The sequence below is a fragment of the Ambystoma mexicanum genome, chromosome 2p, assembly GCF_040938575.1.
Source record: "Ambystoma mexicanum isolate Mex_15411 chromosome 2p, UKY_AmexF1_1, whole genome shotgun sequence".
Lineage (NCBI taxonomy): Eukaryota > Metazoa > Chordata > Amphibia > Caudata > Ambystomatidae > Ambystoma > Ambystoma mexicanum.
In genome coordinates, this window is record NC_090923.1 from 993,592,518 (window position 1) to 993,619,600 (window position 27,083).

At 45.6% G+C, this 27,083-nt stretch overlaps 1 protein-coding gene and 1 long non-coding RNA gene across 3 annotated transcripts in view; one reads left to right on the top strand and one right to left on the bottom strand.

The window, feature by feature from the left end:
• LOC138567004 (uncharacterized) overlaps positions 1–3,771 on the bottom strand; it is a 122,754-nt gene extending 118,983 nt beyond the window's left edge. The window contains exon 1 of the long non-coding RNA XR_011302080.1: positions 3,695–3,771. This is a non-coding gene — a long non-coding RNA (uncharacterized lncRNA). The remainder of the gene's footprint in view (positions 1–3,694) is intronic.
• The window catches only part of LOC138567003 (transmembrane protein 272-like), a 343,482-nt gene continuing 319,796 nt past the window's right edge, over positions 3,398–27,083 (top strand). Inside the window, exon 1 of one of the 2 annotated variants that reach the window (XM_069644808.1) lies at positions 3,398–3,461. The gene's annotated coding sequence lies outside the window, so the exon portion shown is untranslated. Of the gene's footprint in view, positions 3,462–4,769; positions 5,192–27,083 lie in introns of those variants that run through there. The other variant, XM_069644807.1, reaches the window with a different exon arrangement.

A 27,083-nucleotide genomic window follows, 5' to 3' on the forward strand; every position in this document is an offset into this window, starting at 1 on the left:
ATAACAAACTGGTGGTGGTGGACACAATACTATATCTAGGAGTGAGGATAAATAAAAACAGCAACGAAGAGAGGCAATATGCTTTGATCCGGGAAAAACTAATGACCTTAACTAATCAGGGACTAGTCATAAATCGAAGGTATGGGAAGTTTTCCCTGATGCCTATCCTAACCTTCTATAAACAAAAGATGGTAGCAGTAATTACCTACGGTTCCAAGGCACTATTGGCACTCCGTTGGGAAATTTGGAGTATCTGTGAGGCATATTTTTGGTGAAAAATCCTGAAATTACCAAACGCGCTGCCAGTAAAGATTATAAGGAATGAACTAAGGCTCCAATCCCTGGCTTCAATTGTATCATGGAAAACTTTGTCTCTCTACCGGAAATGTATTCTTGACCAACCACCAGCACCATTTGAAATACTGGCCCACAAAGGGCCGCCAAAGAGAGACAACATACTCCAATGCTGGAAGAATAAATTCAAAAGCCTTTTGGAGCAGTTAAATATTTCAGATGACGTCTTGAAATACAATCCAAATAAGGCAAAAAGAAACTTTCAGGAAAAGACTCGGATGAAACTTAGGAGAAGACTAGTGAACAAAATGTCTGTTATAACAACATTATATGGGAGCGGAAAACACTGAATGTTCTTCTCCCATATTTGAAGAAGTTCCCATCAAATCACTACAGAGACCTACTGATGCGATGCAGACTGAACATCTGGGCCTCCAGAGAAGTACAATTGAGGAGAAAACTTATTGAGAAGAACAAATCGTACTGTAGGTTCTGTGAAGACAAGGTCACGATGGAGTCGATTAGACATGTTATGTTAAACTGTCCGGCTTTGAGGTTGAAACGCCTGTCGGATATGGGATGTTACGTTACAGAAATTTTACCAGAGAGGGAAGAAGAATACTGGGAGAGACTCTTGACAGTGAAGAAAGTGGGACGGACAATAGATGCTTAGAAATTTGTTGAATCCCTGAACCTGGGTTCGGAGACGGGTGGAAACTTGTGAAGTAAATAGAGAAACCGGGTTTGTCGGAAATTGCTATTTAAAATGGACCAATTGTAAGATAAACAGTCCGACAGCAAACGATAAGCATCTAAGGAAATTGAAATATGGAAATGTTAAAGGTTTAATTGTTTAACCAATAAAACGTTTTTTAAAAAAATGTCTTTGCCCCACTATTCTTACTCCCTGCCACTGTCTTCCATTCAATGGAATCAAGCCCCATTGATGTTCGGGGGTTGCGTGTCGCATGGGGAGTGCTAAACACTAGTGCTATCCTTGTGTGGTAAATTGTTCTTTTTCTTTTCTGCCATTAAAAAAAGGAATTAACTGTGATAGTATATCTTAATCTGATTGTTTTGTAGAGATTATTGCAATTTGTGTTGCCACAACATTGGTGGCTGCAGTAACTGGTTATTTAATAAATGAATAAATATCTTATTGATACACACCGGCCTGATTCCTGGTCCATTGTGTCACGGGGTGTTTGCGGAGGTTGGGTGCGGGACGGGTTGGAGGCCTACTCAAAACAATCTATAGTATATATAAAAAAATAAAAAGCGTTTTATTGTGCGCCACATTCATTGTAGGGGAAGGAGTTGCCTAGCTTGCTTGCGTGTGCCGTGTAATAAACTGTGACAAAGTATATGCTGCTGTATGTATCCGAACACACCATACTAATAAATTGCTAGACATATGAGTGTTTTCACCAAGTGGGTCAACTACTCAAATAGTTGCTCATAGTAAATGAGTGTAGTTTGCTGATTTTAATACATTCAGTTACTTTCCTTCCTGACATTGCAGCGTGGCGTCTGACAGGAACATTGTTGATACCGTATCTTTTCTGGATTGCCTTGTACTCATTTTTCAGATACACATTCTCTGCTGTGCCCTTTTGAACTTTCAGCTGGAATCTTACGTTTGCATTGTCAAGTTGGTTTACCATGTGGTTTGGTGCATTGCAAGTCAGCTTTATTGACCACATAGTACTAATGAAGCTTTCCAATGACAACTATACAGACACTATTGCCACTTTATGTAGAACTAAAAATGGGATGAGAGGAGATACTGCCACAGTGTTATGCACCATCATACTAAGTAATGAGCACGCACAGCCTGCTGTCTGTAATACAAACTATAGAACCAGGAAAGCTGGACTAAAATCCCAGCTTCTCCACTTGACTTAAGTATGTGATCCTTGGCAAATCACTTTACATCACTCTAGTTTAGTTTCCGTAGACGACAACATTGTTATCAACATGAAGTGCTTCTTTTAGGTCTGCACTACACAAAGACCCACTAATGCATGGCTTAACAGACTGTAGTGCTGCAATGTATTTATAAAATGGACCCTCTGTATAGTGCATGGCACAGGATGACGTGTCTCTTATGTTACTTATAGGGATGTAGATTTGAATCCAGGGTTCCCCCCTCATAGATTAAGCGAGGTAAATGATGCCACAGTGCCAGTGGCGTGTGTGCAGGAAGGCTGGGGTGGGCCCTTGAGTGCGCAAATGAGAGTTTTGTGTAGGAGCAATTGAAGGATGGGATTAAGAATAAGATACATCCAGCAAAGATGAGCAGGGTTAGACTGGGACATAACACTGTCTTGGGTACCAATGAAAAAGTGGCACCCATTCACAAATGGCAATGTGTTCCTTTGGTGACAGCCTGTTGGAGAATTGCCCGAGAGATTTGTTTTGTTAAAATACCTTAATTGTGCATTTTAAACAATATTTGCTCAGTAACTTGGATCAAAACGTACAACTGCCCGGTGAAGTAACGCACCAAACCGCCACACTTTGACCAATAAAAACTGTCCCACAGTAGGATACTGGCCCTGCACTTCTGCCATTGCCCTATAATCAAGTCCACACCTAAATATAAGGCATTATCAGAAAATATACCAAGAAACAGCAGCCACAGCAACACCTCGTAGAGTTTTGGGGAAAAAATCAGACCCCCCTGCCCTTTTACATTATTGGCTAAGCTGTGGCCCTCATCTAGCCCTCCTGGGAGCGTGACTGGGGACGATATGAGGCCTTCTGAAGGAGACGATTGGGGTGAGGAGGGGGTGGGTCTTTTGTGTGTGCTAACTTTGATCAGAGATATTCTGGTACATCATGCCCTATACTCTCACCCCACCACCCAACCGGGCATCAGGGCCGGGCATGTGTCTACGGACGTTACCCAAGCCCCACCTACTCCTTTGAGAGACGAAAGCATTTGGAAGGAATATAGGAATTTCCCCAACACCAGCCCACCTCGTCCTGGCATCAGCCACGAACACTAGCATCATGTGCCCGGGCTTGCTGCTGTGCCAGCCTGCCTTTGTAGCTCACTGGTGGTGACTAATGCGCAGTTTTCACTTCAGGTCCGGGCCGCGTTCCAACCGTCACCCCCTGCTCCCACCCGCTCATGTAGGAGGCAGGCAGCAGCCGCACCTCAGGTGTGTGTGTGGGGGTGGGGGGGGTGTATTTCTCATCTTTCGGAAATCTGTGTGTACGGTGTTTGGCGTGAGTGTGCTGGGATGACTCATGGCCCGGAGGGGAGGGGAGGGCAGGGGGCTAGAGTCGGCGTTCGGCCGCCATGTAGCTCAGGCCTGCCCAAACACCCCCTCTCACGGTTTCACTCCTGGGATACACACGCAGCTCTGCCCGCCGCTGGACATGCGCAACTTACTGCATTCTAACCCTCGCCTGTGGCGCTTCCTTGTCTGATCCTCCAATATTGCACCCAGCTCTGTCGTCCTGCTGCTTGTGTCTCGACCGCCCCCCCCACCCCCGCCTCTGACAGTGCTCCTCAAGCGTCACCTGTAGCACCCATTGCCTGCTACACCCGTATTGGAGCACGCGCGCAGCTTTGTCACACATCTCAATCCTGACCCACAATGCTCCGTGTTGTTCCTGCGCTTAGCAGTGCACACAGATATGGCAATGCGACTCATTCCAGAATTATAACGCATGTTGCTCGTTTTCTGCGGGTGGAATTTAAACACAACTCGGACCCTCCTCGTCAAGCAGTTCCAGTGTGGGACCGTCACTGTCAAATACTCCGGTCAGTTCTGCCGTTTCCTGCAGGCGCCCCCACAACCCCCCTCGCCCCCCCCCATATACCCTCAGGATTAGAACTTCACAGAGCTCTGCTGATGCACCTCGCCCCTGACTCACTGTTACCCCCTGTGGAAAATCATGACTCCGGCCCTTGAGTCGGCCCTATTACCTGAATGGAAGACAAGTGCGAAAAGACAACGCGAGGTGCTCTGTCAGAGCTGCGTGCGTTTGGCTGTGTGTGCTCCATCCCGCAATAGCGGGTGAAGGGGAGAGTTTCGTGCCTTCCCTGCCGGAGTGAGCGTGTGTGCTTGGACGCGTCAGGGCCTGTGTGCACGAGTGCTGTGGTTAGACACAGAATACGACGGTGTGCCTTGGACTGCTTTCACTGCTTGTCATACAACGCAGGTGCCCGAACAGTGCGACATTGGGGGCTTGGGGTGGCGCTTCTGTAGCAATACACGCCCGCCTTCAAATAGCATTTGCGAAGTCTTAGGTGCGTGCCACAGTAATTCCCGTCCCATAACTTTACATGACATGGGCAGAACGGGCTGCCACAGCTGTGGGTAACGGGGTGCCAGTTCCATGTTGTTTTTCCGGGTTGGCGGTCCAGCGGTCAAGTTCTTCATTACCCGAGGTGCATAAGGGGAAGGGGGGGGGGGGATTTGCATATGTTACACATGAGAATGAAGGCGGCACTGCTCCAGCTGTACGGGGGGGAGTGGCTACCGAAGCACGGTTACAATCACAGAGAACCCCTGCTCCGGTTGGCAGCCCCCTAACCCCGCCCCATCACCCCTCCGCTCCGGGCCCGAGCGCTCAGATCACAAGCTCCCTTCCCAGGCGGGAGAGGCGACCTGGCAGACCCTCGGCTGCAGCGGCGCACGCGTCGGCGTTGGGTGGCAAGAGAAGCTTCGGACGTCAGGCGGGAGGCGCCGGGGCTGCAGCATCAGGTTGATTGACTGACAGCGAGTGGACAGCAGGATGCTATCAAGCAGCATCAACGTCACCGGCAACAACAGCAGCAACAGGTTGTGAGAGTCGGGCTGCGCGAGGCGCCGCCACCATCATCCTCGCCAACAGACCCGCCGCTTGTGAGGGCAGTGGTACCCAGGCTTGGCAGCAGGGGGTGAGTGTGCGGACAGCGTTACCCGGCAGCAGCATCCCGTTGCTATGGCGAGATGCGAGCGGCTGCCCTGATGGAGCCGGTGCGTATCCATAGGGATTCAGGAAAGCTCGTGGTGCTTACAGGTGTAAGTGACGGGGGGGCATTATCCTTTGATCCGGACATCCCTCTGGCAATTGGTATCCGACAGTGTGCACCCTCACACGTGGCCCTAGCATTGTCCCCTCGAACTAGATATCCTTAGATGTCTCTTCGTTAAAGATGCCACCTCGCGCCCTGAGTTGTCCCCTCATACTACATAACCCATTGGATGATATTTGAGATGTGCCTCACGCCGGCTATTACGAAATGTCCCCAAGCACTGTTATCCCAGGGATGTGTCCTCATGCAGTCAATACCCGAGATGTCCCCTGGCCCTGGTTATCCTAGAGACTTCCTTCAGGCCAGTGGCTATCATATGGGGTTTGTTTAGATGCTGCCCTCCCACTTGCCACTCTAGCCACACCCCTCGCGTGGTTAGCCTGTAATGTCCACCACACTGCTTAGCTACATTTATATGAATGGGACAGTAAGAAATTTAGCTGAAACGCAGAAGATCACTCAAAAAGGGGATGGGACATAAAGAGGCAAGGACCAGGAAAGCAACAGTGTGGGTGGGTGGGAGGGAGCATGGGCCAACGGGTGACCAGGTCTTGAAGATCAGGGTCTTCAGTCCCTTCATGAAGTGCAGGCGAGATGGTACCAATCTGCTGTGCCATTGGCTTGTTTTTCTAGAGTCCTGGCGCGTAGAAGTAAAAGGCCTCTCTACTGGTTAGTTCCTTCTTGCATCTCTTAGATTCAAGGCTGCCAGCGCCGTGGCTTTTGTTGCTGCGGAGGCCACCAGAAATGGCGAGTCTTTCCTCTAGCTGGGATGGGGCATTCTATCTCCTAGTCTAGTATGTGCCGCATGAGGTTTTGGATCTGATGAGGACTTGGAGGGGATACTCAGGGTAGTTCTCAGAGGGTTTGAGTGATGTGGTCATATTTATTGATTCCTTTGATTAGAAAGGTGGCAGCATGCTGAATATCTTTTAGTGTGGTCAGATAGGAGGTTGGGACTCTGGCAGGGAAAGCCGTGCCCTGGATCTATTTGGCTTTGCTGATTGTGTTTTGGCGAATGGCAACTTTGCCAAATTCATTTGCTGTTTTTAATTCTTTTTTTTTACCTCAGAAAGCGGGGGAAGGCCCACCCCGCTCAATCCTTCCACCCCAACCTCCTGTGTATACCGTACGCATACTTACCATCTGTGGTTAAAAAAAAGAGGTAAAGCATTTGGTGAAAATGCATTCAGGAAAGTTGCCATTCGGCAAAATTGTGGCCCCTTTCCGGGGTTGAAATGGCAGGATGATTCTTAAGTTTGTGGTGGGATAAAGGGCTTGATTTTTCAAAGGAGAGAGTTGGTAACATCCTCAATGGCCTTTTATCGTGATCTGGGTCTTGGAGGAAAGGCCACTGTCAATCATGAAGCCAAGGGATTAAGCATCAAGTTCCACTTCCGGCATACATTTTTCGATTGGAGCATGTTTTCTAGAACTCTTCGGTAGGATGAATTATGTCTTAATGGGGTCTGTTTTCGGGAGATGCTTGGCATGCATGTTTGAAAGAGTGAGAGGCAGGGGTCTAGATGATTGATGTCATTGATGGAATTGCCCTTGAAGCAGGGCTCGGTCTGCATGCGTATTGTTGTATCGTGATGCCAGGGCTAGTAAAGAGTTCCTCCAGTGGTTCCATGTAGCTGTCTAAGATGAGCGGGGGCAGGATTGAGCCTGGTGGGATGCTGCATGTTTCAGGGTGTCGTCGGGATCTGTGGTTCCCAATCTCCCAATCTGGATGGTCTGATGTCTGTCGGTGAGGTAGGAGGTGAACCGTTGTAGAACTGAGTCACTGAAACATGACAGAGGTGATAATTCTGTTGGGATACACTTTGTGGTAGACAGCATTGAAGACGGCGGATAAACCAAGCAGAACCAGTAGGCAGGCATCATCTTCACCCGGGGATGAGGAGGGCTTAATGAATAGGTTGGATGTTGGCCAGGGCATGTTCAAAGATCGCTTATGCAATTGATGGATGACTACTTTTTGATGATCTTTCAGATAAAGGGAAGGTGTGTAATTGGTTGGTAGTTTTCCAAACCACCTGCCTGGCTTGAGTGTAGGCTTCTTCAGCAGTGAAAGGAGCTGGTTGGTCTTGAATGCATCAGGGACGAGGCCTCTTAATGATGCCTCATGTAGTCATTTATCGTAGAAACATCCACTCCTACTGGTTATCCCACACCTGTCCTTTTCAAAATGTATCCTAGACATTTCCCTGGCACCAGTTATCTTTGCAATGTCTCCTCACACACACCTTCTCCTAGGGATGGCCCCTCACACATCTTATCCTAGAAATGGTTCTCACACTGATTTCCCTGGACATAGCCCCCACACTTATTTTCCAGTGATGCCCCTCACTTTAGTTATGCATCTCTTGTGAAGGATGTACACTCACACTAGAGTATATATATATCAAGAGGTCACGCCGGGACTTTGCAAGCAAATGGATTAAATTGGTAAATGAGAATAACTGAAGTATGCTAAAGCGTAATCCTGAAATGCACATGCTGGTAACTGGTATACTCTACATTTCACACACACGGATAAGTAACATTTTACAATCTCGATACTGCAAGGGAGAGCTAAATAACTCTAATTTTTGAAGCAAGGGGTTCGAGAGTTCAGACCCAATTAGCCGAAATGCAAGTAGCTTGAGACGACGTTCATCTTTCTGGAGTCTATCTTCTAATCTTTCTGTGCACCGGTTCTTTTTTTTATTTCAATTACTGTTGTCACCACACTTAATCTCAAGTGTTTAGGTTATGTTGAGTATGTACTAAAATTGGATACTCTTGTACATTATGAACATGCAATGCTATGCCTGATATAAGTCCTGCTGATGAAGCTGTGTTAGACAGACTGCACCTTTCAGTTCTCAACAACTGTCTATTACCGACAACACTGTGATGGGTTAGTGTCTTTCTTTTTACTGTGTGTTGCAAATTACAAATTGTGTTAATATCTTGGTTTTAGCCTATTCTACTATAAAACCCCTTTGTAAAAATCATTTTCTTCGAAAGATGTATTATTATAATTTTTTGATTATTTGGTATACAGAATAAGCTTTAACACACACGCATGATAAGAAAAATAAATACAAAATAATTATAAAAATTGCCAACAATTATTACAAAATAATGTCTCCAATCTGCCAACCATTACATTAATTCCGTACATAAAGCACATTCAATAATACATTCATTTTATCCATACATAAAAACTATTCAAAAATACATTACTTTAATAAAAGCACCAATACAAATATTTAATCCACCATACAGCACATCTGGGTACATAGAATCACAAAACATATATGCGCCCATATTCCACCCATATTCCTTCACTGTTAAATTACTATGATTCAACAGATCCAGCTTCAGAGAGTCAAAAAACCCAACCACTGCCAATACAGTTGAGGTCATACACCCAGCCAAACAATTATGCCCAAAACTTTCAGAATCCCCTGCGGTATATAAATTCAAAGATTTCCTAAAAAAGACCTCTTGTTTACCTTGTAACATTTCGCAAGACAACAAAAGATGATTCTGAGTTTCTGGGGTTTTCTGCTCATTGCACAATTTGCAGGTGACCTGGTCAGATGGAACCATACCTAGCTTGGATTTCTTTAGTAAAAAAACAGATACCATCTGAACCTTAAAAACAAGTGCCTTATCTGTCTATCCAGATAAATGGAGAGATAGGGAGCTAAGGCACCCACATGCTTATGCTCCCAACATAGGCGACTCAGAGACTCATAACCATGTAATCCCTCAAAGGTTGCAGTCCAAACAGAAACAAATAGTAAATGTTTCACGTATTCTGGATTGTCAACAAAATCCTGCCTGGACAAGCCAAGATTCCTGAGCAGTTTAGAGTAAAACATGAAAAATGAATAAAACATTTATCTGCATTCAATTTCCGGAATTGTTTTAAGATCACAAAATACAGTATCCTTCAAAGGATTTCAAATCTTATTATAAAAAGATAACATTTTTCAGTGAGCTCTGCAGGTAAGGGAATGTAAACCGAGCTCATATCTAAATTGAGGGAGGGATCCTTAAGGCCTTCCTCCAAATTTAATGCTCCAAAATGGTAACAATTCTAAAACACACAACCTCTGGACTTCAATCACATGTAAAACCATGGGAACAATCTTCCCTTCGTAACATTTTAGAATTTGAATTACAGAGAATTGTCCATATTTTGCATCAACCCTGCCCAACTGATTGGACAAGACCATTGGCCAACTTTTCATCCAATCCTTGATCTGCAACTTATGCTGTTTTGAAACTTGGAAACCCGAGACAAATGAACCATTCTACACTCTCCAGTGCTTGTGTTCCAATCCACCATTGATACTTAGACATTGTTTTCATCATGGTATACTGCATTATCTAGGTTTTGGCTGTATTTATTTTCAAGGAGTTAGAAGAGGCACATTTTACAAATGCCTCAATCAACCGCTGCAGCCCAATCTGTGCACAATCAAAGATTAAAAAGTCATCGGCATATGACAACCATACTGGTTTAAAATTATGGAATTTCAGACGAGCAAAAGAAAACAAATCTAAATAATTCCCTACGTCAGACATATATACATTAAATAAGCATTGGGGCAGGGTACATCCCCGTCTAACCCCTTTGAAGGTGGACATTTTCAGAGAAAGGGGCCCTTTATGGTTAAGTCTGACATGAACATTGGACTCTTCATGGAGATCTATAATCAAACGTTGAAGGCCATATGGAATTCCCCAATTTTTCAATTTAGTACACAATCAACCACTATGAACAGCATCAAATGCAGCCGAGAGATTGATTGTTGCGTTTTTAAATAAAACCATTTATTGAGGCTTCCATCGATTTCCTAAACCATGTCTTCAATTTCTTTAGCCTTCCTGATTGTTTATCCCACTTTCCCGGATGCCTCAACAGCAGAGTTGCAAACACCTTACTTTCAGCATTCAGAATAGATATAGGCCAATGGTTGGTGCTGTCTGACCTGCAACCCCTCTTAAATATGGGAACAATAAATCCAGTGGCCCATCATTTCAGGAAAGTATAAAAAGATTAGATAGTATTGAGACCCAGACAGCTGGATTTCCTTTGTATAATAGAGTTGATCATTGATTAGGACCAGCAACTGATCCTCTTCAATACCACTTCAACACTATCACAATCCACATTAAATTTCCAATCATTATCTTGCCCTACGGACTCGATACTCCACGGATAACAGGGGAAAAATACATTGATTGAAAATGGGCAACCCAATCCTTTCAGATACAGCATTGAGCTGATGAGATGGCTGCGATACACCCAGACCATTTATCAACCTCCCAAAAACTTGAGAGTTTTTATTACGCAACGTTAGTAATATACAAATAGTACCCGGCGCGGGTTATGTAAAACAAACACACTGATTGGTGCATTTGCGAGCCTTACCACACGGTAAGCCTGCACTTGTCCCTGGGCGTACCACGCACCAGTCTTCAGTGTTTTTTCTTTCTTTCAGGCCACCATGGAAAGGGAGAAGGGACTACATATAGTCCCTTCTCCCTTTTCCATGGTGGCCATTTCTTTTGTTTATTTTCTTTTTCTATTTACTATAATGGCCGCCATGGAAAGGGAAAAGGGATTATGTGTAGTCCCTTGTCCCCTTCAATGGCGACCAATTTCTTTGTTTACTATGGCTGTCACAGAAAGGGGAAACAAACCACGTTTTGCTGTCCATGGCAGCCATTTTTTGTATTTTTTTTGGCTGAAAAACCCCTCCATTAGTACCCCACTCTAACGGGTGGGGGTGCTGATGGCAACAAGCCCCTCAAATGCGGGCCATTACCACATAAGGTAATTCCCCCAGGGACTTAGTTAAGGCCCTCGATACGTTTGGGCCTATAACTATGGGCCCTAGGGGCATTACCTTATACAGTAATAGCCCAGAGTCTCAGGCCTTATTAAGCGTCTCTCTGGATTCTAAGTGCAGGATTACCTCTAAACCAATTTTTGTAGGCTGATTTTACCTTACCAATCTTAGCCAGCATTTTGGTCAAGTTGAGACTACCCTTTAATTTTAAAAATCTGATCTGGGCTCTCATATCTTTTTTCTTTGCAGCTACTTCAGCATCATATGCATGTAAATGATTCTTCTGGAGAAAAGTTGGTGAAGATTTTGATAGACTAAAGATTTGAAAGCATCTTCCATAAAGTTACCAACATCAATAACTGTAAAAGTAAAATACTTACATTCCAACGAGCCAACAAGGACTCCCCCAGGCAAGTTACTAAAGTATCATTGACACGATTCACCAGACGCATATTCCATTACACTCTGTTGCCTGCAGGGTTTACTATTAAATCTCATGTGCTTTGCCCTTCTTCAGTCACAATTCTCAATTCAAAATCTGCAGATAACATGCAATGATCACTCCAAGCTAACTCCTGAACCCTAAGGGTTTTACATTTATCAAATAACCAGCCCCTTACAAAAATAGAATGCAGCTCACCGTTATGCCAAGTATAATTACTTGGAACGTCTCCATGGATAGCCCCATTTAGGATACACAGTCCCAGTCTGCCTAAATCCTTTAGTCAATTCCAACCAAAATATTGTTTAGGGAACTTTTTTACCTAACTGGGGCACCCTTCGTACGGATACGTCCACACCTATAGATTCAGCAATAAGATTGCACGCCAAAATAATTTTACCACCTAATAGTCTTTTACTCCACTCATTTGTAAACAATACAAGTTGGTCCAAAAAATAATCACAATTACCAATTCCAATGTGCCAGTAAACATTTAAAAAAAGGATATCAAGAGCTTTGTTCTCCATAAGAGGTCTAACATGGGTGGCTTAAACACCGATGCAAACATTTACTTATTGAATAACCTCAAACTCTTTAGAGGACTTCACAAGAGTTAGCAGACCGCCAAACCACCGACCCCACCAACCCTTTTAAGCAGACTGAAAAGATTAAACATATACATCCAGCAAAGGGGAGGCTGTTAACCATCTCTCTTGCAATACGATAATGCATTGTTTCATCTAGATGAGGCCAGCCGCAGGATTTGCACATAAATGATTGCTTCCGCGAGTGTTCCATGACAAGATGGTAAAGTGACCTTTAAATATAAAATCACTAGAGTCGTTAGGAAGAGTGGAATTGATGCCTATAATTCGAAGAAGACAATGCACCAGTTAACCAAGAGCAATCACTAGTGGGTAGAGTAGATAGAGGTTTATTTCAGGCCACTTGAATCTCCCGAGCATGTCTAGATCATTGTTCCACTTGAATTACTATGGCCCTTGAGAGTGGTTGATCACACAACTTATCTGCCAACAATTCACATGCAGTGCCCTTAAAAATATATACGGCCAAATCAAAACCAAATGCTCTCAAAGATTGGAGCCCCTTCATTATAGTTTCAAAGACATTTTTAGAATGAATATATAACAATGCTTCTTTGTCTGTTCTGTGAATATCTATGAAATCAACCCTCTCGATATCTTTGAGGAGATTGGCCACAAATTCGGTATTTCTCCCTCCTAAAAGACAGAGGATATATGTCTGATTTAGCAATATATATTTATTTTCGGGCAAGACACTTTGCAATAAGATCTTAAAAGACAGACTAGAACTAAGCCCTCCCAAAGGGGGTAGTTTTTCAGGGTTTGAAATTAGACCCAGTCTACAAATGAGGCAAAGACCAAGGGCACACGTGTCAATTTCAGCTCCTTTAGTTCCTTTTAAGACACTATCATCTTAAAGTGTCTGGGTTTCCTTCCCAATTACTCGCCCCTGGTAACAAGGTTTAATACATGTGGAAAAATGGACTTTGCTGACTGTAAGAAAAAAATGTTTAGAATAAATTGTTGAATGAAAGCCTGCTTACTTAACAATGTAAAGGGATTGTGTTAGTGGTGATAATACACACATACGCTATCTTCTTTCACAGGTTTGTTTTAACTCAGGACCCAAAATAAGAAATAAGAAATTAAAGAGTTTAAAAAACATGGGCTGGATTTGCAAGCTCTCAGAAAAAACAGTCACTCCATTTGCCAGCCATGAAACTTCCCCAAGGAAGGGAGACACACCATAAATCCAGGACACGTACATGAAAATTGCCAGCTTGAAAAACTTTGAATGGGCTAGAACAAAGAAAGTTCACACGCTCGTCAGACATTCGTCTGTGTTCGAGGCTGGGACAAAAGAAGTCCTGGGACACTAACCTGTCAAGGCTAAGGGGAAATAAAACCTTCAATTAAGATGGGAAACACCCCTTTCCTTGAAGGAATGACAGTTGCTTGCAGTTGGAGGAAGAAAACAAAAGGGATCTAGGAACAATGGACTGTCTTTTGGTTACAAAGACTATTTTATAAAGAAACCTTAAATACTTTTTTTATCTCTGCAGCAAGAATTAGTAAAAATGTAAAATGTTTGCAGTTTCAAATTTAATTTTATGGGCTGTTTTTTAAAACTTGGTAGAACTCATTGCTGCATGGGGAACAGAAGTTACAAAATATGACAGATTCCAAGGAATGTATTAATGTTGCAAACATAACATTTTGTACATACATCCCTGGGGATAATTTGCATCTGTGTACAAAAGTAATGAATTTTTGGCCAAATCTTTCATGTTTAAATTACCAAAATGTATCTGAAAGGCGAAACAAGGTCGCACAGACCTGAGGATTGGAATTATCTGTGCTACACATAATATGTAACCTGTGGGTATAATTTGGCAAGAGATTGCAAGTGTGTAAATATATGTTGGTGACAAAATAAGATTTTAAGTAAAGTAAATTTGGGAGTTTCTGGACATTGTAAAACTCACCTCATGAACCTGACATCATTCCCTTGGAAATCCAATCAGTTGAGAGTAAGGTGGAGACTGGCACCCCTGACCAATCCAAGTAGTTTAGGGGCATGCATAGTTATCCCTGCCCAGCCTCTACCTTGATGATGTCATTTTGCACTATAAATAAGGGTGCCTGACAAGACCCTAGACAGACACTCTTCCTGATTTACTGCGCTGCATTCCTGTTCCTGTTCCATCTATCCAGACTCCAGATCCCAACTACAAGGCCAAGCATTGCTGATCCTTCTCCAGCAAGGCCTGTAATATATATTAAAAAAAAACACTAATCTCCCAAATCTCCCATTAACCAGGAGAAAACTGTGGTACTTTTGACATCCTGTTCCCGATTGGCTTGCTGCCACTCACTCCATGCTGCTGTCATCCTGCTACCCTGATGCCCTATCATATCCAGTGACCAGAAGTGCTACCCGGTAACCAGTCACTTCCCAGCTGATCCTGTCCCGCTGATTTGCTCCGGCTGTCCTTTGTTAGACGAGATCCATGTGGTGACCAGAGCGCTGACTGTCCAAAATCCAAAAACTAAAAAGTGGACTGTGAGTATCTATAGGAACTATAGAAATTCATACTATACCTTGCCTTGCTTTGTCCAATCCCAATCTCTAAGCTATCCTATTCTGACCCTGATATGGTTAAAATTGTCAGCATTATATGTGAAACCCTGCCTTTGATTCCTAGTGTTAGCACCGATTTTCTCTTCATTTTTATTTTGCTAGAACATAAATCAGTAGCAATTTTGATTAAATAAATTAATTTTCCATAAAGGAAACAGGGATCACCACGTGAAGAGTTACAACGGCCACGTAACTGTGGAGATTCACGGGTGGTATTCTCTTTTTCTTAGTCATTAAATCCAGATTAGGTAAAATTTGCATTCCATTTTAAAGCCGTTTTTCTGTTGCTTCTCTGCTCTATTTTCCTAAAAATGAACCTCACTAGATATTGCATAGATTTACCATATTTCACCCGTTTTTACTAAAAACTGTTTTGGTAATTTCAGACGGGAATTGCAAAGTTTGCTCATTTTCCAACGTGTCATTTGCTGCAAACATGTTTTAAAACCTGCCACTCATTTTCGAGCTGTATGCTCTTGGTTATACATTGCTTGTGATTGTTTGTAGTTCTACATGGTTGCTGTAGTGAGGAATGGTATTTGTCTCAAGGTTTTTGCACACATTCATTCAGAGGCGTTGCTAGGGGGTGGCTAAGGGGGCTATAGCCCCTGGTCTTTTGGTTGTAGCCCCGGATAGAATCTCAGAAGCTACAACCAAAAGGCTAGCTAGCCCCCAGTCCCGACAGTTCCGACATTAGCGTAGCCCCAGGTCTTTTCCAGACCTAGCAACACCCCTGCATTCATTAATACATTCATCCATTTCCCAGTGTCATTTCTAGCATTGCCAGGGTTTAAAATCTGTTTTTCTCTCTTAGTTGGGGAGGGAAGGTCCGATTTCAATTCTGTTTTCCATTTGTCATTCCTGATTACCTGCTGCTTCTGTTTATCACTCAAAATTGATTATTTGTGGGTTGAGGGTGTGATGCTGGAAATGCATCGGAGGGACAGGGCCTCTGTATCCTTGTCCTTTACTGCTTTTTATCATGTGTTCTGTCGTGTTTTCCGCGCAGGAGTGCAGGTGGGACTCCTGGCGGTGCAGCTCTCTCCTTTGGTTTTGGTGAACAGACACCTGGGATACCCTTATGACACCCATGGGTCGGGGTGAAACCCTGTGCCCCTAGTTTATGTTTTTGGGCACTTGTGGGTGGCCCACAGAGCAGGGTACGGGCTGGTGGCAGCTTCGTGCTGAATTGACTGGTGCTCTGAGCGTCCTCCATTTTGGGATGCCCAGGCCCTGTCATTGGAATCGGTAGATTCCTGATGGAGACAAAATGGCCCCCATGGCCTCTTGCCTTCCATCGCCTGTTACCTTGATCTTCCCGAAGTCCCGGGAAGCCCTGACTCTGTCCCTTTCCCCTGACTGGCTGTTGGGTGGAAGTTCCATATATGGTAGTGTGGAGAAGTGCTGACCAGACTGGCTCGAGCCTTCCCAACGACTGTATGTTGTGGGTACGCCTGTGGGTGGGACCTGGGTGAATGGAGTGTGTGAAGAATACGCAGTCTATGTTGTGGGTGTCTAGTATCTGGTGTTTGACACAATGACTGAGACAGCCCTGCCTGAAGCCGGTATGAATGCAGTGTGGAGTGTTGAATGGCTGGGTACTTGTCCCAATACACATAACTTGTTGTGAGTATCTGGAGAGAAGTGAATGGCCTGAATGTACTGTGTGCATGATTGGCTGCCTGCCTGCATGAATGCCCTTAGTCGTGATTGGATGCTTGAGTATGAGCCAGTGGAATGAATGGGAGATCAACAGTATATCTGGGGACCTCTCACTGCTAGGAATCTAGTTCAGAAGCTGAAGTCCATTACGACGAGTAACTGGAGTAACTGAAGCTTGACCTTTAAGCCCTGCTGGACGAGAAGAATTGCTGTTGCTCTCCTTCACAATCTGAAAGCTGCTGTGTCTCCAAGGACTGACCCAGAGAGGACCTGGTAAAGCGCCCTCTTCCCGAGCTACGAGGGACCATCGTGCACCAGCTGATCTTTGCCAAAGCTCCCTGGTAGACAGACCTTCGACAGGCTGCCGACCCGAGATGGGGACTGCTGCGGAATCCCAAGGAGAAGCGCCCGGACTGTTGTCCGCCTCTGTCGACGACCGCTGTCGCCAACCGGAGCCACCGTGCTCCAGTTTGCCTAAGAACTTCATTTGATCCAAGGACGCTCTTGTCCGCATCATGGCTGATGTATCCTGCTGGAGAAGGCCTGACCGTCGACGCACCGAGCAGCATCCACCGGTGGGTTTCCTGCCTCCCAAGGACCACAGAGACACCGACGACTCGACGCCCTTGCTGGCCCACAGTTCTTCAAACTCTTTGCAGTCCAGAACTATCGACACCGAGGTGCCCCGCATGCCTCTTCCTTACAGGACGTTTACGCTTCCTCGTCAACGAGCACCGCTAGGAATGAAGCTGCCACTTCACCGTCGTAGCTCACCATGTTCTCCGTCGGACGTTCGACGACCCGTGACTCCTGCCTTAAAAGGAGGGCACTCAAGAAGGGCCGTCGATTCCCCGCCGAGGAACGCTACAACGCCAGGTACTTTGGGGTTGCAGAACTATTGGGAAGTCTAGTGTGAACAATATATGGACTGGGCTTGTATCTTTATTCTACAAGTTGCCCAGGTGGGGGGATCTCCACACAGAGCTGTGGTTAATGGTAGTGACTAGTATTCTGCCAGTTGTTCAGCCATCTTGCTTTCCTTCCTCTCTCTACTGCTGGTTTCCTCTTTATTGATCTGTGTGACATTTTGACAGTATAGTTGATGCACTTTAATGAGATCTGATAATATTTGTGGTACCACTGTAGAACTGTATATATTTACCATTGTTGATTTTCTGGGCACAAAGTGAGTTATCGGGATATTATATATAACCTTGAATATTAATTATATAAAGACTTAACCAATACAGTGTGTGGGCATTCCTTTGTGGGTGTTTGGGGACTACACTGTACTTAAGAACCAACCTGCATCACCTACCTCCTGAGAAGCTAGGCCTTGATTGCTGGACTACGTTACCAATAATAGAGAATCTTGGCTGGGGGCCTCTGTGCCTCTCCTCTACCATATAGAGAGCAGAAGTACAGACACCCCCTCCGGCTCTTTACAGAGGGAACATTGCAGGGGGAAATTCTAACTCAAGTGCTATCTTACCTAAGGTCAAAAAGTGCTCCTATTCCCTGGTGTTTTCTAGATGTGTCAATAGAAGGTTAAATAAGTGCATTGCTTACATTCCAATTGTTCCTATAACCCCATTGGTGATTGCTGCCCCATATTAAAAATTGTATGATTTCTTTTAATTTTCAAATAAATAAATAAATATTATATTTTACCAACCAGCCTGGTTCATGGTCCATTGTGACCCGAGGTATTTGACAAGGGGGTGTGATATGAGTGCTGTACATCTCAATATTGAATCTAAAATAAACATAAGCATTTCAATTGTGTGCTGCATACTGTGCGTCGCCTGATTGAAATCCTTAGCACCAGACATGGTTGAGAAGCTCAGGGACAAAACAGTGGAATATTTTGGAATAAATACCCTGTCTGTGGAGAGTCCTGTAATGCTCTGGGAAGGCTAGAAAGCAGTTATACAGGGGGAGTCGATCTCTGTTTTTGCGGCAACAGAGAGGGCGAGACATGAGAAAGAAATTGAAGCAGAACTGCTGGTCCTCCTCTTGGAAAGCTTGTTCATGGTAGACCGTTCCAGGGATACGCAGCGCTTGCTATTGCGAGCCAGAGACGCCTATCGCACTGTCTTCACCAACGCAGCCAAACATGCCTACTTGGTGTCTTGGGCTTGAATATACAAAGTGGGAGACAAGGCAGGGAAGCTACTGGTGTGGCTGGAATGGAGGGATGAGCCCTCGTCATGTGTTGAAGTCATTAATAACTAATCAGGCAAATGTGTTTAGGGGGATGGTCAAGTCTCTATACTATAAGAAATGATACGCTGTGATGGTGGATTGGGTCCCCCAGTATACATAGTTCTTCTGAAAGAGACACCTCTCCCACAAATAACGGATGCACAAGTGGAAGAGCTAGAGAAAGAGATCACGCAGGAAAATGTAGCTGCAGCAGTGTCAGTGTTTCAGTCCGGGAAGACACCGGGATCTAACAGGTTCCTGACAGAATTTTGGAAATGCCTCAGCGAGGTGGTAACAGAACCCATGTTGGCAATGTTGCGGGATAGCCTGCGGTGGCCGACTCCCTAGGCCTGGTGGCTAGAGATTTTTTAAAAAGCCTTCAATTTGATCTATTGGACTTTCTCTGGGAGGCTATGGTATGCATGGACTTTGGATCAACCTTTCTTGCATAGGTGAAATTGCTATACACACGTCTGAATGCAGCAGTTTGCATTAATTGTGTTTTGTCTGAACATTTCCTGTTGGTAAGGGGTACATGCCAGTGTTGCCAGTGTTGCCCCCCCTCTCCAGCCCTATTTTCTCTGGCTAGGTAACCCTTGGCAATCTGGTTCAGAGGGAACTCTCTTATCTAGGGTTTTTTATGTCTGTCCGGTTGGGAAGATAGTCTCTCCTTATATGCAGATGATCTGCTGCTATATGTTGGAGAACCACAGAAATCAATCCAGAGGATAGCGGAAATCCTAGTGATCTACGCCAGACACAGTGGCCTTCAGGTCAACTGGTCGAAATTGGTTCTGCTCCCGGTGAAGGGAGGACAAGCCGCAATTCCAGATTGCGACACCTTTCGGATAGTGTCAGGGTCTTTTAAATACCTGGGGCTTCAAGTAGGCCTCTATCCTGCTGCATTTCTTGAGCAGAACCGGCAACCAGTGATGGCAAAGTTTTTTGCAGATGCCCAATTTTGGTCAGCCCTCACTCTATCCATGCTGGGGAGCTATTCAATGTTCAAGATGATGGCACTGCTCAGATTCCTTTATATTTTGCATAATACTCTTAGAATACCGGATAGGCATTTTCTGCATATGGAAACGGCACTGTGGAAGCTGTTTTGGAGGGACTATTTAAACAAAAAGAGAGATAGAGGGGTATGTAGCACCAGCTCTCAACCAAGGATAGCCTTGCAGAACTTACACAACTAGGTATGGAACGGTGGAATAGGGCTCCCGGACCTTAAGAAATACTATTGGGCTTCACAACTTGCGGTGGCAAGTGGGTGGCTGCACAGAGACAGGCGCAGCCCACATATTGGCTGGAATGTGCCGTTATGACTTATGATGACCCATTGCAGATGCTTCATGGGTGGGGGACCACGGCTGACCGGCTCCCGATAACACAACAAGTAGTGAGGATCTGGAATAAGGCCAGGAAGGAAATGGGATGGAATGGGATCGTAAAATTACAAGTTCCATTATGGCTTAACCGTGATCTGCCAGACCTTGCAAAACTATCTTTTTCCTCTCAATGGTATGGCAAAGGGGTTTGAGTGATGGTGGATGTATTGGTTGAGGGTCGTGTCTGATCATGTCAGGAGATGAGACAGAGACACTCAGTTGACTATGCAGAACCTTTATTAGTATGTCTAGTTTTGGCATGCCATGTGGGCACAATTCTGTAGGAACATCGACTGTCCAGCAGAGTCTCCTCTGAAAGCGAATGTAACCGTTGAACCCCTAGCCGGGAAGGCCGTCTCGATCTTGTAGCAAACACTCTGCAGCTTTACTAAGCAGCCTCTGACGAGCCTTAAAGCCATGTGGGAAATAGACATTGGGCCTCATTACGAGGTCGGAGGTAAGGGAAAAACGATGCCGGTAAAGGATTACCGGCATCGATTAACGCTCCGGTCTATTACAACCCACCAACCCGCTATTAGCGGCACCGTAAATAACGGTGCCTCTAATAGCGCCATTGGCGCGGGCATGCGACCCTACATGCCGGCAATAGCAGCATGGCGTAAACAGGAGCTGAACACAAGTCAGGCGGACATGCAAATAATGGCCTACAGAAGCCCTAAAAGTACCTTACCGGCATGGAGTAAATACCGGCATCGCGAACCACCCGTAAGCGGCCATGTGCAGTGTTCCCAACTGCCACAGGTGCACACAATCATCACAGGTGGAGGCAATGTAGACTGGGCCAGCACAAAAGGAGCACACCCCACCCCTTCCCACACCCAGTCACACACAAAAATGATACCAATACTAGTAGCAATGTTGGGGCTGGAGGACATGATTGCAGTGGAACTCCAGCAACAACAACAACAGGCAGCACAGAGGAGACGCAGGAGGAGAAGAAGGGTGAGGCAGGCACAGCATGCACCACCAGTGCAGGCAGTTGTACCACACAGGCAGCCCCCAATCCCACGAATCAAGCCAAACCATTCAGCCTAACCCCTGAGCAGATCCACACCCTGTACCATCTGGACAGGGACACCAGTACCTACACGTACCTCCACCGCCATTAAGCCTAACATCGTAGCCTCAGCGACGATAAATCGTCCCGAACCACAAGGTGACCTATACTACAAACAGTGGAGACCCAACCACCCCAATCCCGGATCTGCCAAAGATACCATTACTACTCCTACATTATCAGGAGCCCTTATTAATGCTAGGTCCCTTATAGCACACAATACTGAAATAGCAGATATACTGGCTACGGATACCTTAGATATCCTGGCTGTTTCTGAAACCTGGCTCCATGATGCAGCCGGCCCTGCCCTCATTACTGCCATACCTGACAATTACAACATCCTAAGAGTCGACCGGCCTAACACTAGAGGAGGCGGCCTGGCCATCATAACCAAAACGCAGCTAGCTGCTAGACTTACCCCACACCCAGCAATCACATCGTGCAAACTTCTCTCAGCCAAAATACCTATCTCAAACAATAGCACACTAACGATACTTCTAGTGTACAGACCTCCAGGCCCACTAGGCAATTTTGAGGAAGACCTATCTAGTCTCCTTACTAACAGCATTAAAGACTCCACCCAGCTCCTTTTACTAGGTGACTTTAACCTGGGCTTTAATGACGCTGAAGACAAACAAGCCCAATCTATCCAATCCATTCTAGCCAACCATGACATCACTCAAAATGTCCTAGCTCCTACACACACAAAAGGACGTACACTAGACTGGATAGCTAACCATAACTGCGACATCACCATTTCTAGTATTCTACCTCAAATATGGACGGACCACTATCTCATATGCTTTACAGCCAGCATCAAGCCTCCCAAACTCAACAAGAATAAAATCGCACCCTCCATTCCAACGAGAAGCAAAAGAGAAATTACAGCTGAAAAATCACTCCCACTACTCCTACCAGCTCTCACCGCCAGATCCAATGATTCCAACCCTAGCGAGCTAGTTGAGTCATTTAACAAGTCCATGGCCAAAGCTCTAGACTTGATCGCCCCTATCAAACTTCACAAAAGTAAACATGAAGCTCACCTTAATTCTTGGTTCACCCCCCAACTCAAAGAGATGCGCATCCCAAAATGCAAACTCCAAGCTATCTGGAGGCATACTCCCTCCGCTGACAACAAAACCACACTTGCCAACTTTGCCAATAGATACAAGAAGGAAATAATTAAAACTAAAAAAGATTAATTCAATGATAGAATCAGTAAAGCCAACTCGAACTCCAAAGAGCTCTTCACTATTCTCCGAGAATTGGAAAATCCAATTCCCCCTACAGACAATGTCCCCAAGGACAAATCCTGGTGCACTAGCATCCAAAATGCCCTAGCAAACAAAATTACAACCCTTCATTCTAAAATCGCTAAGAAAAAAGCCTCCTTGAGCCCTAGCGGAACTCATACCACCCCACGGAAAGAGACACCGAGCACACCCACCCAAAGCAACTGTAAACCCTTCAGGTTTACTAACATCTCTATATTGGAAACTGAAAAGGTCATTCTATCCCTTAAACCATCGAACTGTCAAGGCGACAGCTGCCCTGCACAAATCGTCAAGGATGCAGCCAGAGATTTAGCACCCTTCATCTCGAAACTTATAAACGCCTCCTTTAATACGAGCACTGTACCTACAAACCTTAAAGAATCTTTTGTATTGCCCCTACTCAAAAAACAGACACTTGACCCAGCAATCCCCACTAACTACAGGCCCATTACTACGGTCCCATTTCTCCTTAAAATCATCGATAGAGTAGCCTACCTCCAAATCCAAAACTATTTAGAGACACACCAACTACTAGGTTCAGGACAATCTGGCTTCAGACCACTTCACGGTACTGAAACGGCCCTTATTGACCTCAAGACGCAAATCGACGAATTGAAGGATAAAGGTACTACAGCTATGCTCCTCCTCCTTGACTTATTAGCGGCCTTTGACCTGGTGGATTATGCAGTATTATGCAACCACTTAGCGTCCGCCGCCCATTTCTCAAGTGAAGCTATAGCATGGGTACAATCCTTCCTAGCTAACCGTACGATGAGAGTGTTCTCCCCTGTAGCGGCAGCGGACCCAATCCATATACTTGTGGTGTCCCACAAGGTTCCTGTGTCTCCCCAACAATGTATAATATATTTACTAAGCCACTCTTCGACAAACTTGACAGATTAGGGGTAACTTACACCAATTATGCGGACGATATGCAGATTCTCATACCACTATCTGGCAACTTTGTCGAAGACACAGCTTTAGTAAACAAAATTTACCTCCTCATTCAGGCATGGATGGCCTCCCACGGCCTCTGTCGAAATGACGACAAAACAGATACTGATCTTGGGTTCCGACTCCAATCTAAAAAAACGTAGTCCCAACTATAGCAATTTCAACATAGATGGCAACATAATCAAGGTGGCAACCGAGGTAAAAACTCTAGGTTTTTACCTCGATTCCACTCTACCCCTCAAAAAACAAGTTAACTCCTTGGCATCCTCCACAGCGTGCACCTGCAAACTAATCAGGACTTGCAGACCGTACCTCTCCAAAACTAACTGCATCACCATAGCTAACGCATTAGTAATGTCCAAGCTGGACTATTTCAATGCTCTCTATGCAGGAGCTAATAAAACCATCACAAATAAAATGCAAATCCTTCAAAATAACGCGATTAGAGCAGCCCTTGACATACCCCGTAGAGAACATATTTCCAACATCAGGAAAGACCTCCATTGGCTTAAAATCAGCGACAAAGTCCTTCTCAAGACACTATCGCTCACCCACAAAGGGCTTAACAACACAGCAACCCCCTACATCTCGGCCAGACTGACCAGAAAAACGTCCAGACACCACACTGGGGCTACCAACCACTTCCTGCTTGAAACCCCCAGATTCAGACGATCCAAAGCAGGCGGAGATAGCTTCCCTGTCAGAGCTGCCCAGGCGTGGAACGCATTGCCTACTGCATTTAGGGCCAACCTACCCTACACCAACTTCAGATGTAAGGTAAAAAACTGGCTCTGGTCCAACGACAACTAATTCGCGCAGCACTTACGGCCATGATACCTCTGAAACCAGTCCATGACTATTCGGCTTTTACCCATTCACCTTTTGTATACACCTTCAATACTGTAACATGTTAGTTTTTCATTTTCAACTGTTTGTGTTGACATGTATGCACTGTATTGTTATGCTTTTTATCCTCTGTATGTAACCTAAGCTCAAGTAACCTTGTACCAGCTGCGCCCGGCTACCCCTGGGTTTTGTGCACATTATCAAGTAATAAACATAAACATAAACCATCACCACCATTGTGGACATGATACATAACGACATTGCCAGCCTCATACACATCCGTACAGCCATCCCCCCTCTACTGAAGGTGGTGTCTGTGCTCCACTCCCTGGTCACAGGTACCTACCAGCACACAGTAGGGCTGATGCATGGCATATCACAACCATTATGCTCACGTACGCTGAACCAAGTGCTCGATGCCCTCCTGAAGCACACAGGCGATCACATATTCCTACCACGGGCAGCCCAGGAGATCTCCAACACCAAAGTTGGCTTCCATTCACTGGCAGGCATCCCAGATTGCATTGGTGCCATCAATTGCACCAATTGGTGGTCCCACATGCCATGGAGGTAGTGTACTGCAACCGTAAGTTATACCACTCCATCAACGTGCAAATGGTATGTAACTCAAACAAGATCATCACATATTGTTGTGCCCGATTTTCCGGATCAACCCATGATTCAACGGTCATGCGGAACTCCACGATACCACGCTACATGGAGCGACACGCAGGGCAAAGATCCTGGCTACTTGGTGAGCTGCATGTCAAGCTCATGGCAGTGTGATGTGGGGAGATGATTGGGGGGAGAGATGCATACTTCACCTGGCTGAGATGGGGGGGTGAGATGCATGCTTCACCTGGCTGAGATGTGGGGGGGGGGGGAGATGCATACTTCACCTGGCTGAGAGTACCTGAGAGGATGGACCATGCTCATACCCCAAAGCAGGCCAGACTGGACCTGACATCTGACACCTAAATGCAAGACGTAAGCTGCCCTACTATGAAAATGAGGCAGTGCTACAACCATTCCATAGCCATCAACATGTACACTGCACAAAATCAGCCCCCGCAACACAATGGAGCGACATGCATTTAGTATGGCCAATGCACAGGACCAAATTCCATCATCAAAAAGGACAGTTGTCCATTACTGCGTACAAAGGAGTCACATGAGGGCAAAATACATGAACCCACTCCTACACCAACACAGATGTCCAGCATAACAGCATGGCAACATCTGCCGTGGAAAGTGAGATCATCAAGAGTCTGCCATCAACGGTGACAGGATGAAAGCATACAATTGACTACACATCACCTAGATCATGGGAAAAACCGGCATGGACTACCACAGTGCATGAGCACTCATAAGGAATAGGACACCCCTGCGCCCACTAGACGATGCCACGCACACCTGTTAATCAGATGAATTCACACATTGCAGTTACTTTATGTGGCTCTATTCATGCATGGATATGTGGATGCAAACAGGAAATAAATGCATGCTATTGTGTCATTGATACAGGTCCCAATTGATGTAATCACTTACACATAACCATTGTTGCACACATGCAGGTGATGCTGGCTATCCCTTGAAGAGGTGGCTCCTTACCCCTGTCCGGAACCTGCAGAAAAGGCATGAAGAGGATTATAATCGTGCACATACACGTACCCGTGTGGTGATTGAGCAGACATTTGGCCTTTTGAAGGCACGGTTTCGCTGCCTCAGCAGGTCTGGTGGGGCACTCCTGTACGAGCATGAGAAGGTGGGCAAGATCATCATGGCATGTGTCATGCTACACAATATGTGCATCAGACGGAATGTGCCTCTGCCCCCTGACGCTGAACTGCAACCACCTGACGAGGGGGATGAGGATGGTGAAGATGGGGCTGCACTTCAGGGAGGTAGCGATGCACAGGAGGGACATGCCGTGCACCAGACTTTAATTAAGCAATGTTTCTAACACACATGGATGCGGACTGTGCCATGGAGGTGGGACTCAGGGCACTGGGTGTGTCAGGGACATGGACCCTGTACACTGTTCACCAATAAAACACACATGTGCTTCATCATCTGACATGGCTTCTGTGGCAGCTGCCTCTCCGACAGTACTGCTGGCAGTGGATACAGTGCCTTCAGCCACTGGCTCCTGTGTGGTGGTGGCTGGCGTGGGTGCTGTGGTGGTGGGCATATTGCACATTGGTGCTGTATGTTCTTCGGTTGTGTGGGGCTTGTGAGGTAGTGCTGGTTTCACTCTTGCCCTTGATTTTGAGGGCCTGTTTGCTCCCTCCATGCCCCTGGACTTCTTGACTGGTGTTGCAGACTGCTCCCTGGGGTCATGATCATCGCTGTCAGATTGTGTGCCTGTGGGGGACGAAGAGAGGGAGAGCATTAGTGATGGGTCTACGTGCATCAGGCATGCATTGGGGTAGCAGCATTTCTATGGAATGGCGGGTATTTGCCGTTGGAGCAGTGACATACAGGTTCCTTGCCTTTTGGGTGGGTCATGCAGGGATGCATCTGGTCTGACACATGTATGGGGTGCATCATGCATGTGGACAAGATGGTGCAGTGCACTGCCTGTGGGCAGGTTTGCGTACATGTGTCTGGTGGCCCCTGCTTTGCATCATTACACTGTCAGCACGGGGGGGCATCTTCATGGAATTCCATTACACTGGTTTATTTGGGACACCTACCTGCATCAGCCGATGATGAGGCTCCTCGCTCCATATCCCGCACTCCCTCAATTGCCTCCCTTCCAATGGTGCTTGCACAAGTCTCCTCCCAGCGAGTTATCTTTATAGGTGTGCCACCTCCACCACCTGTTGTCATTCCCTGGCTATGGGTTGCCGAGATGATAT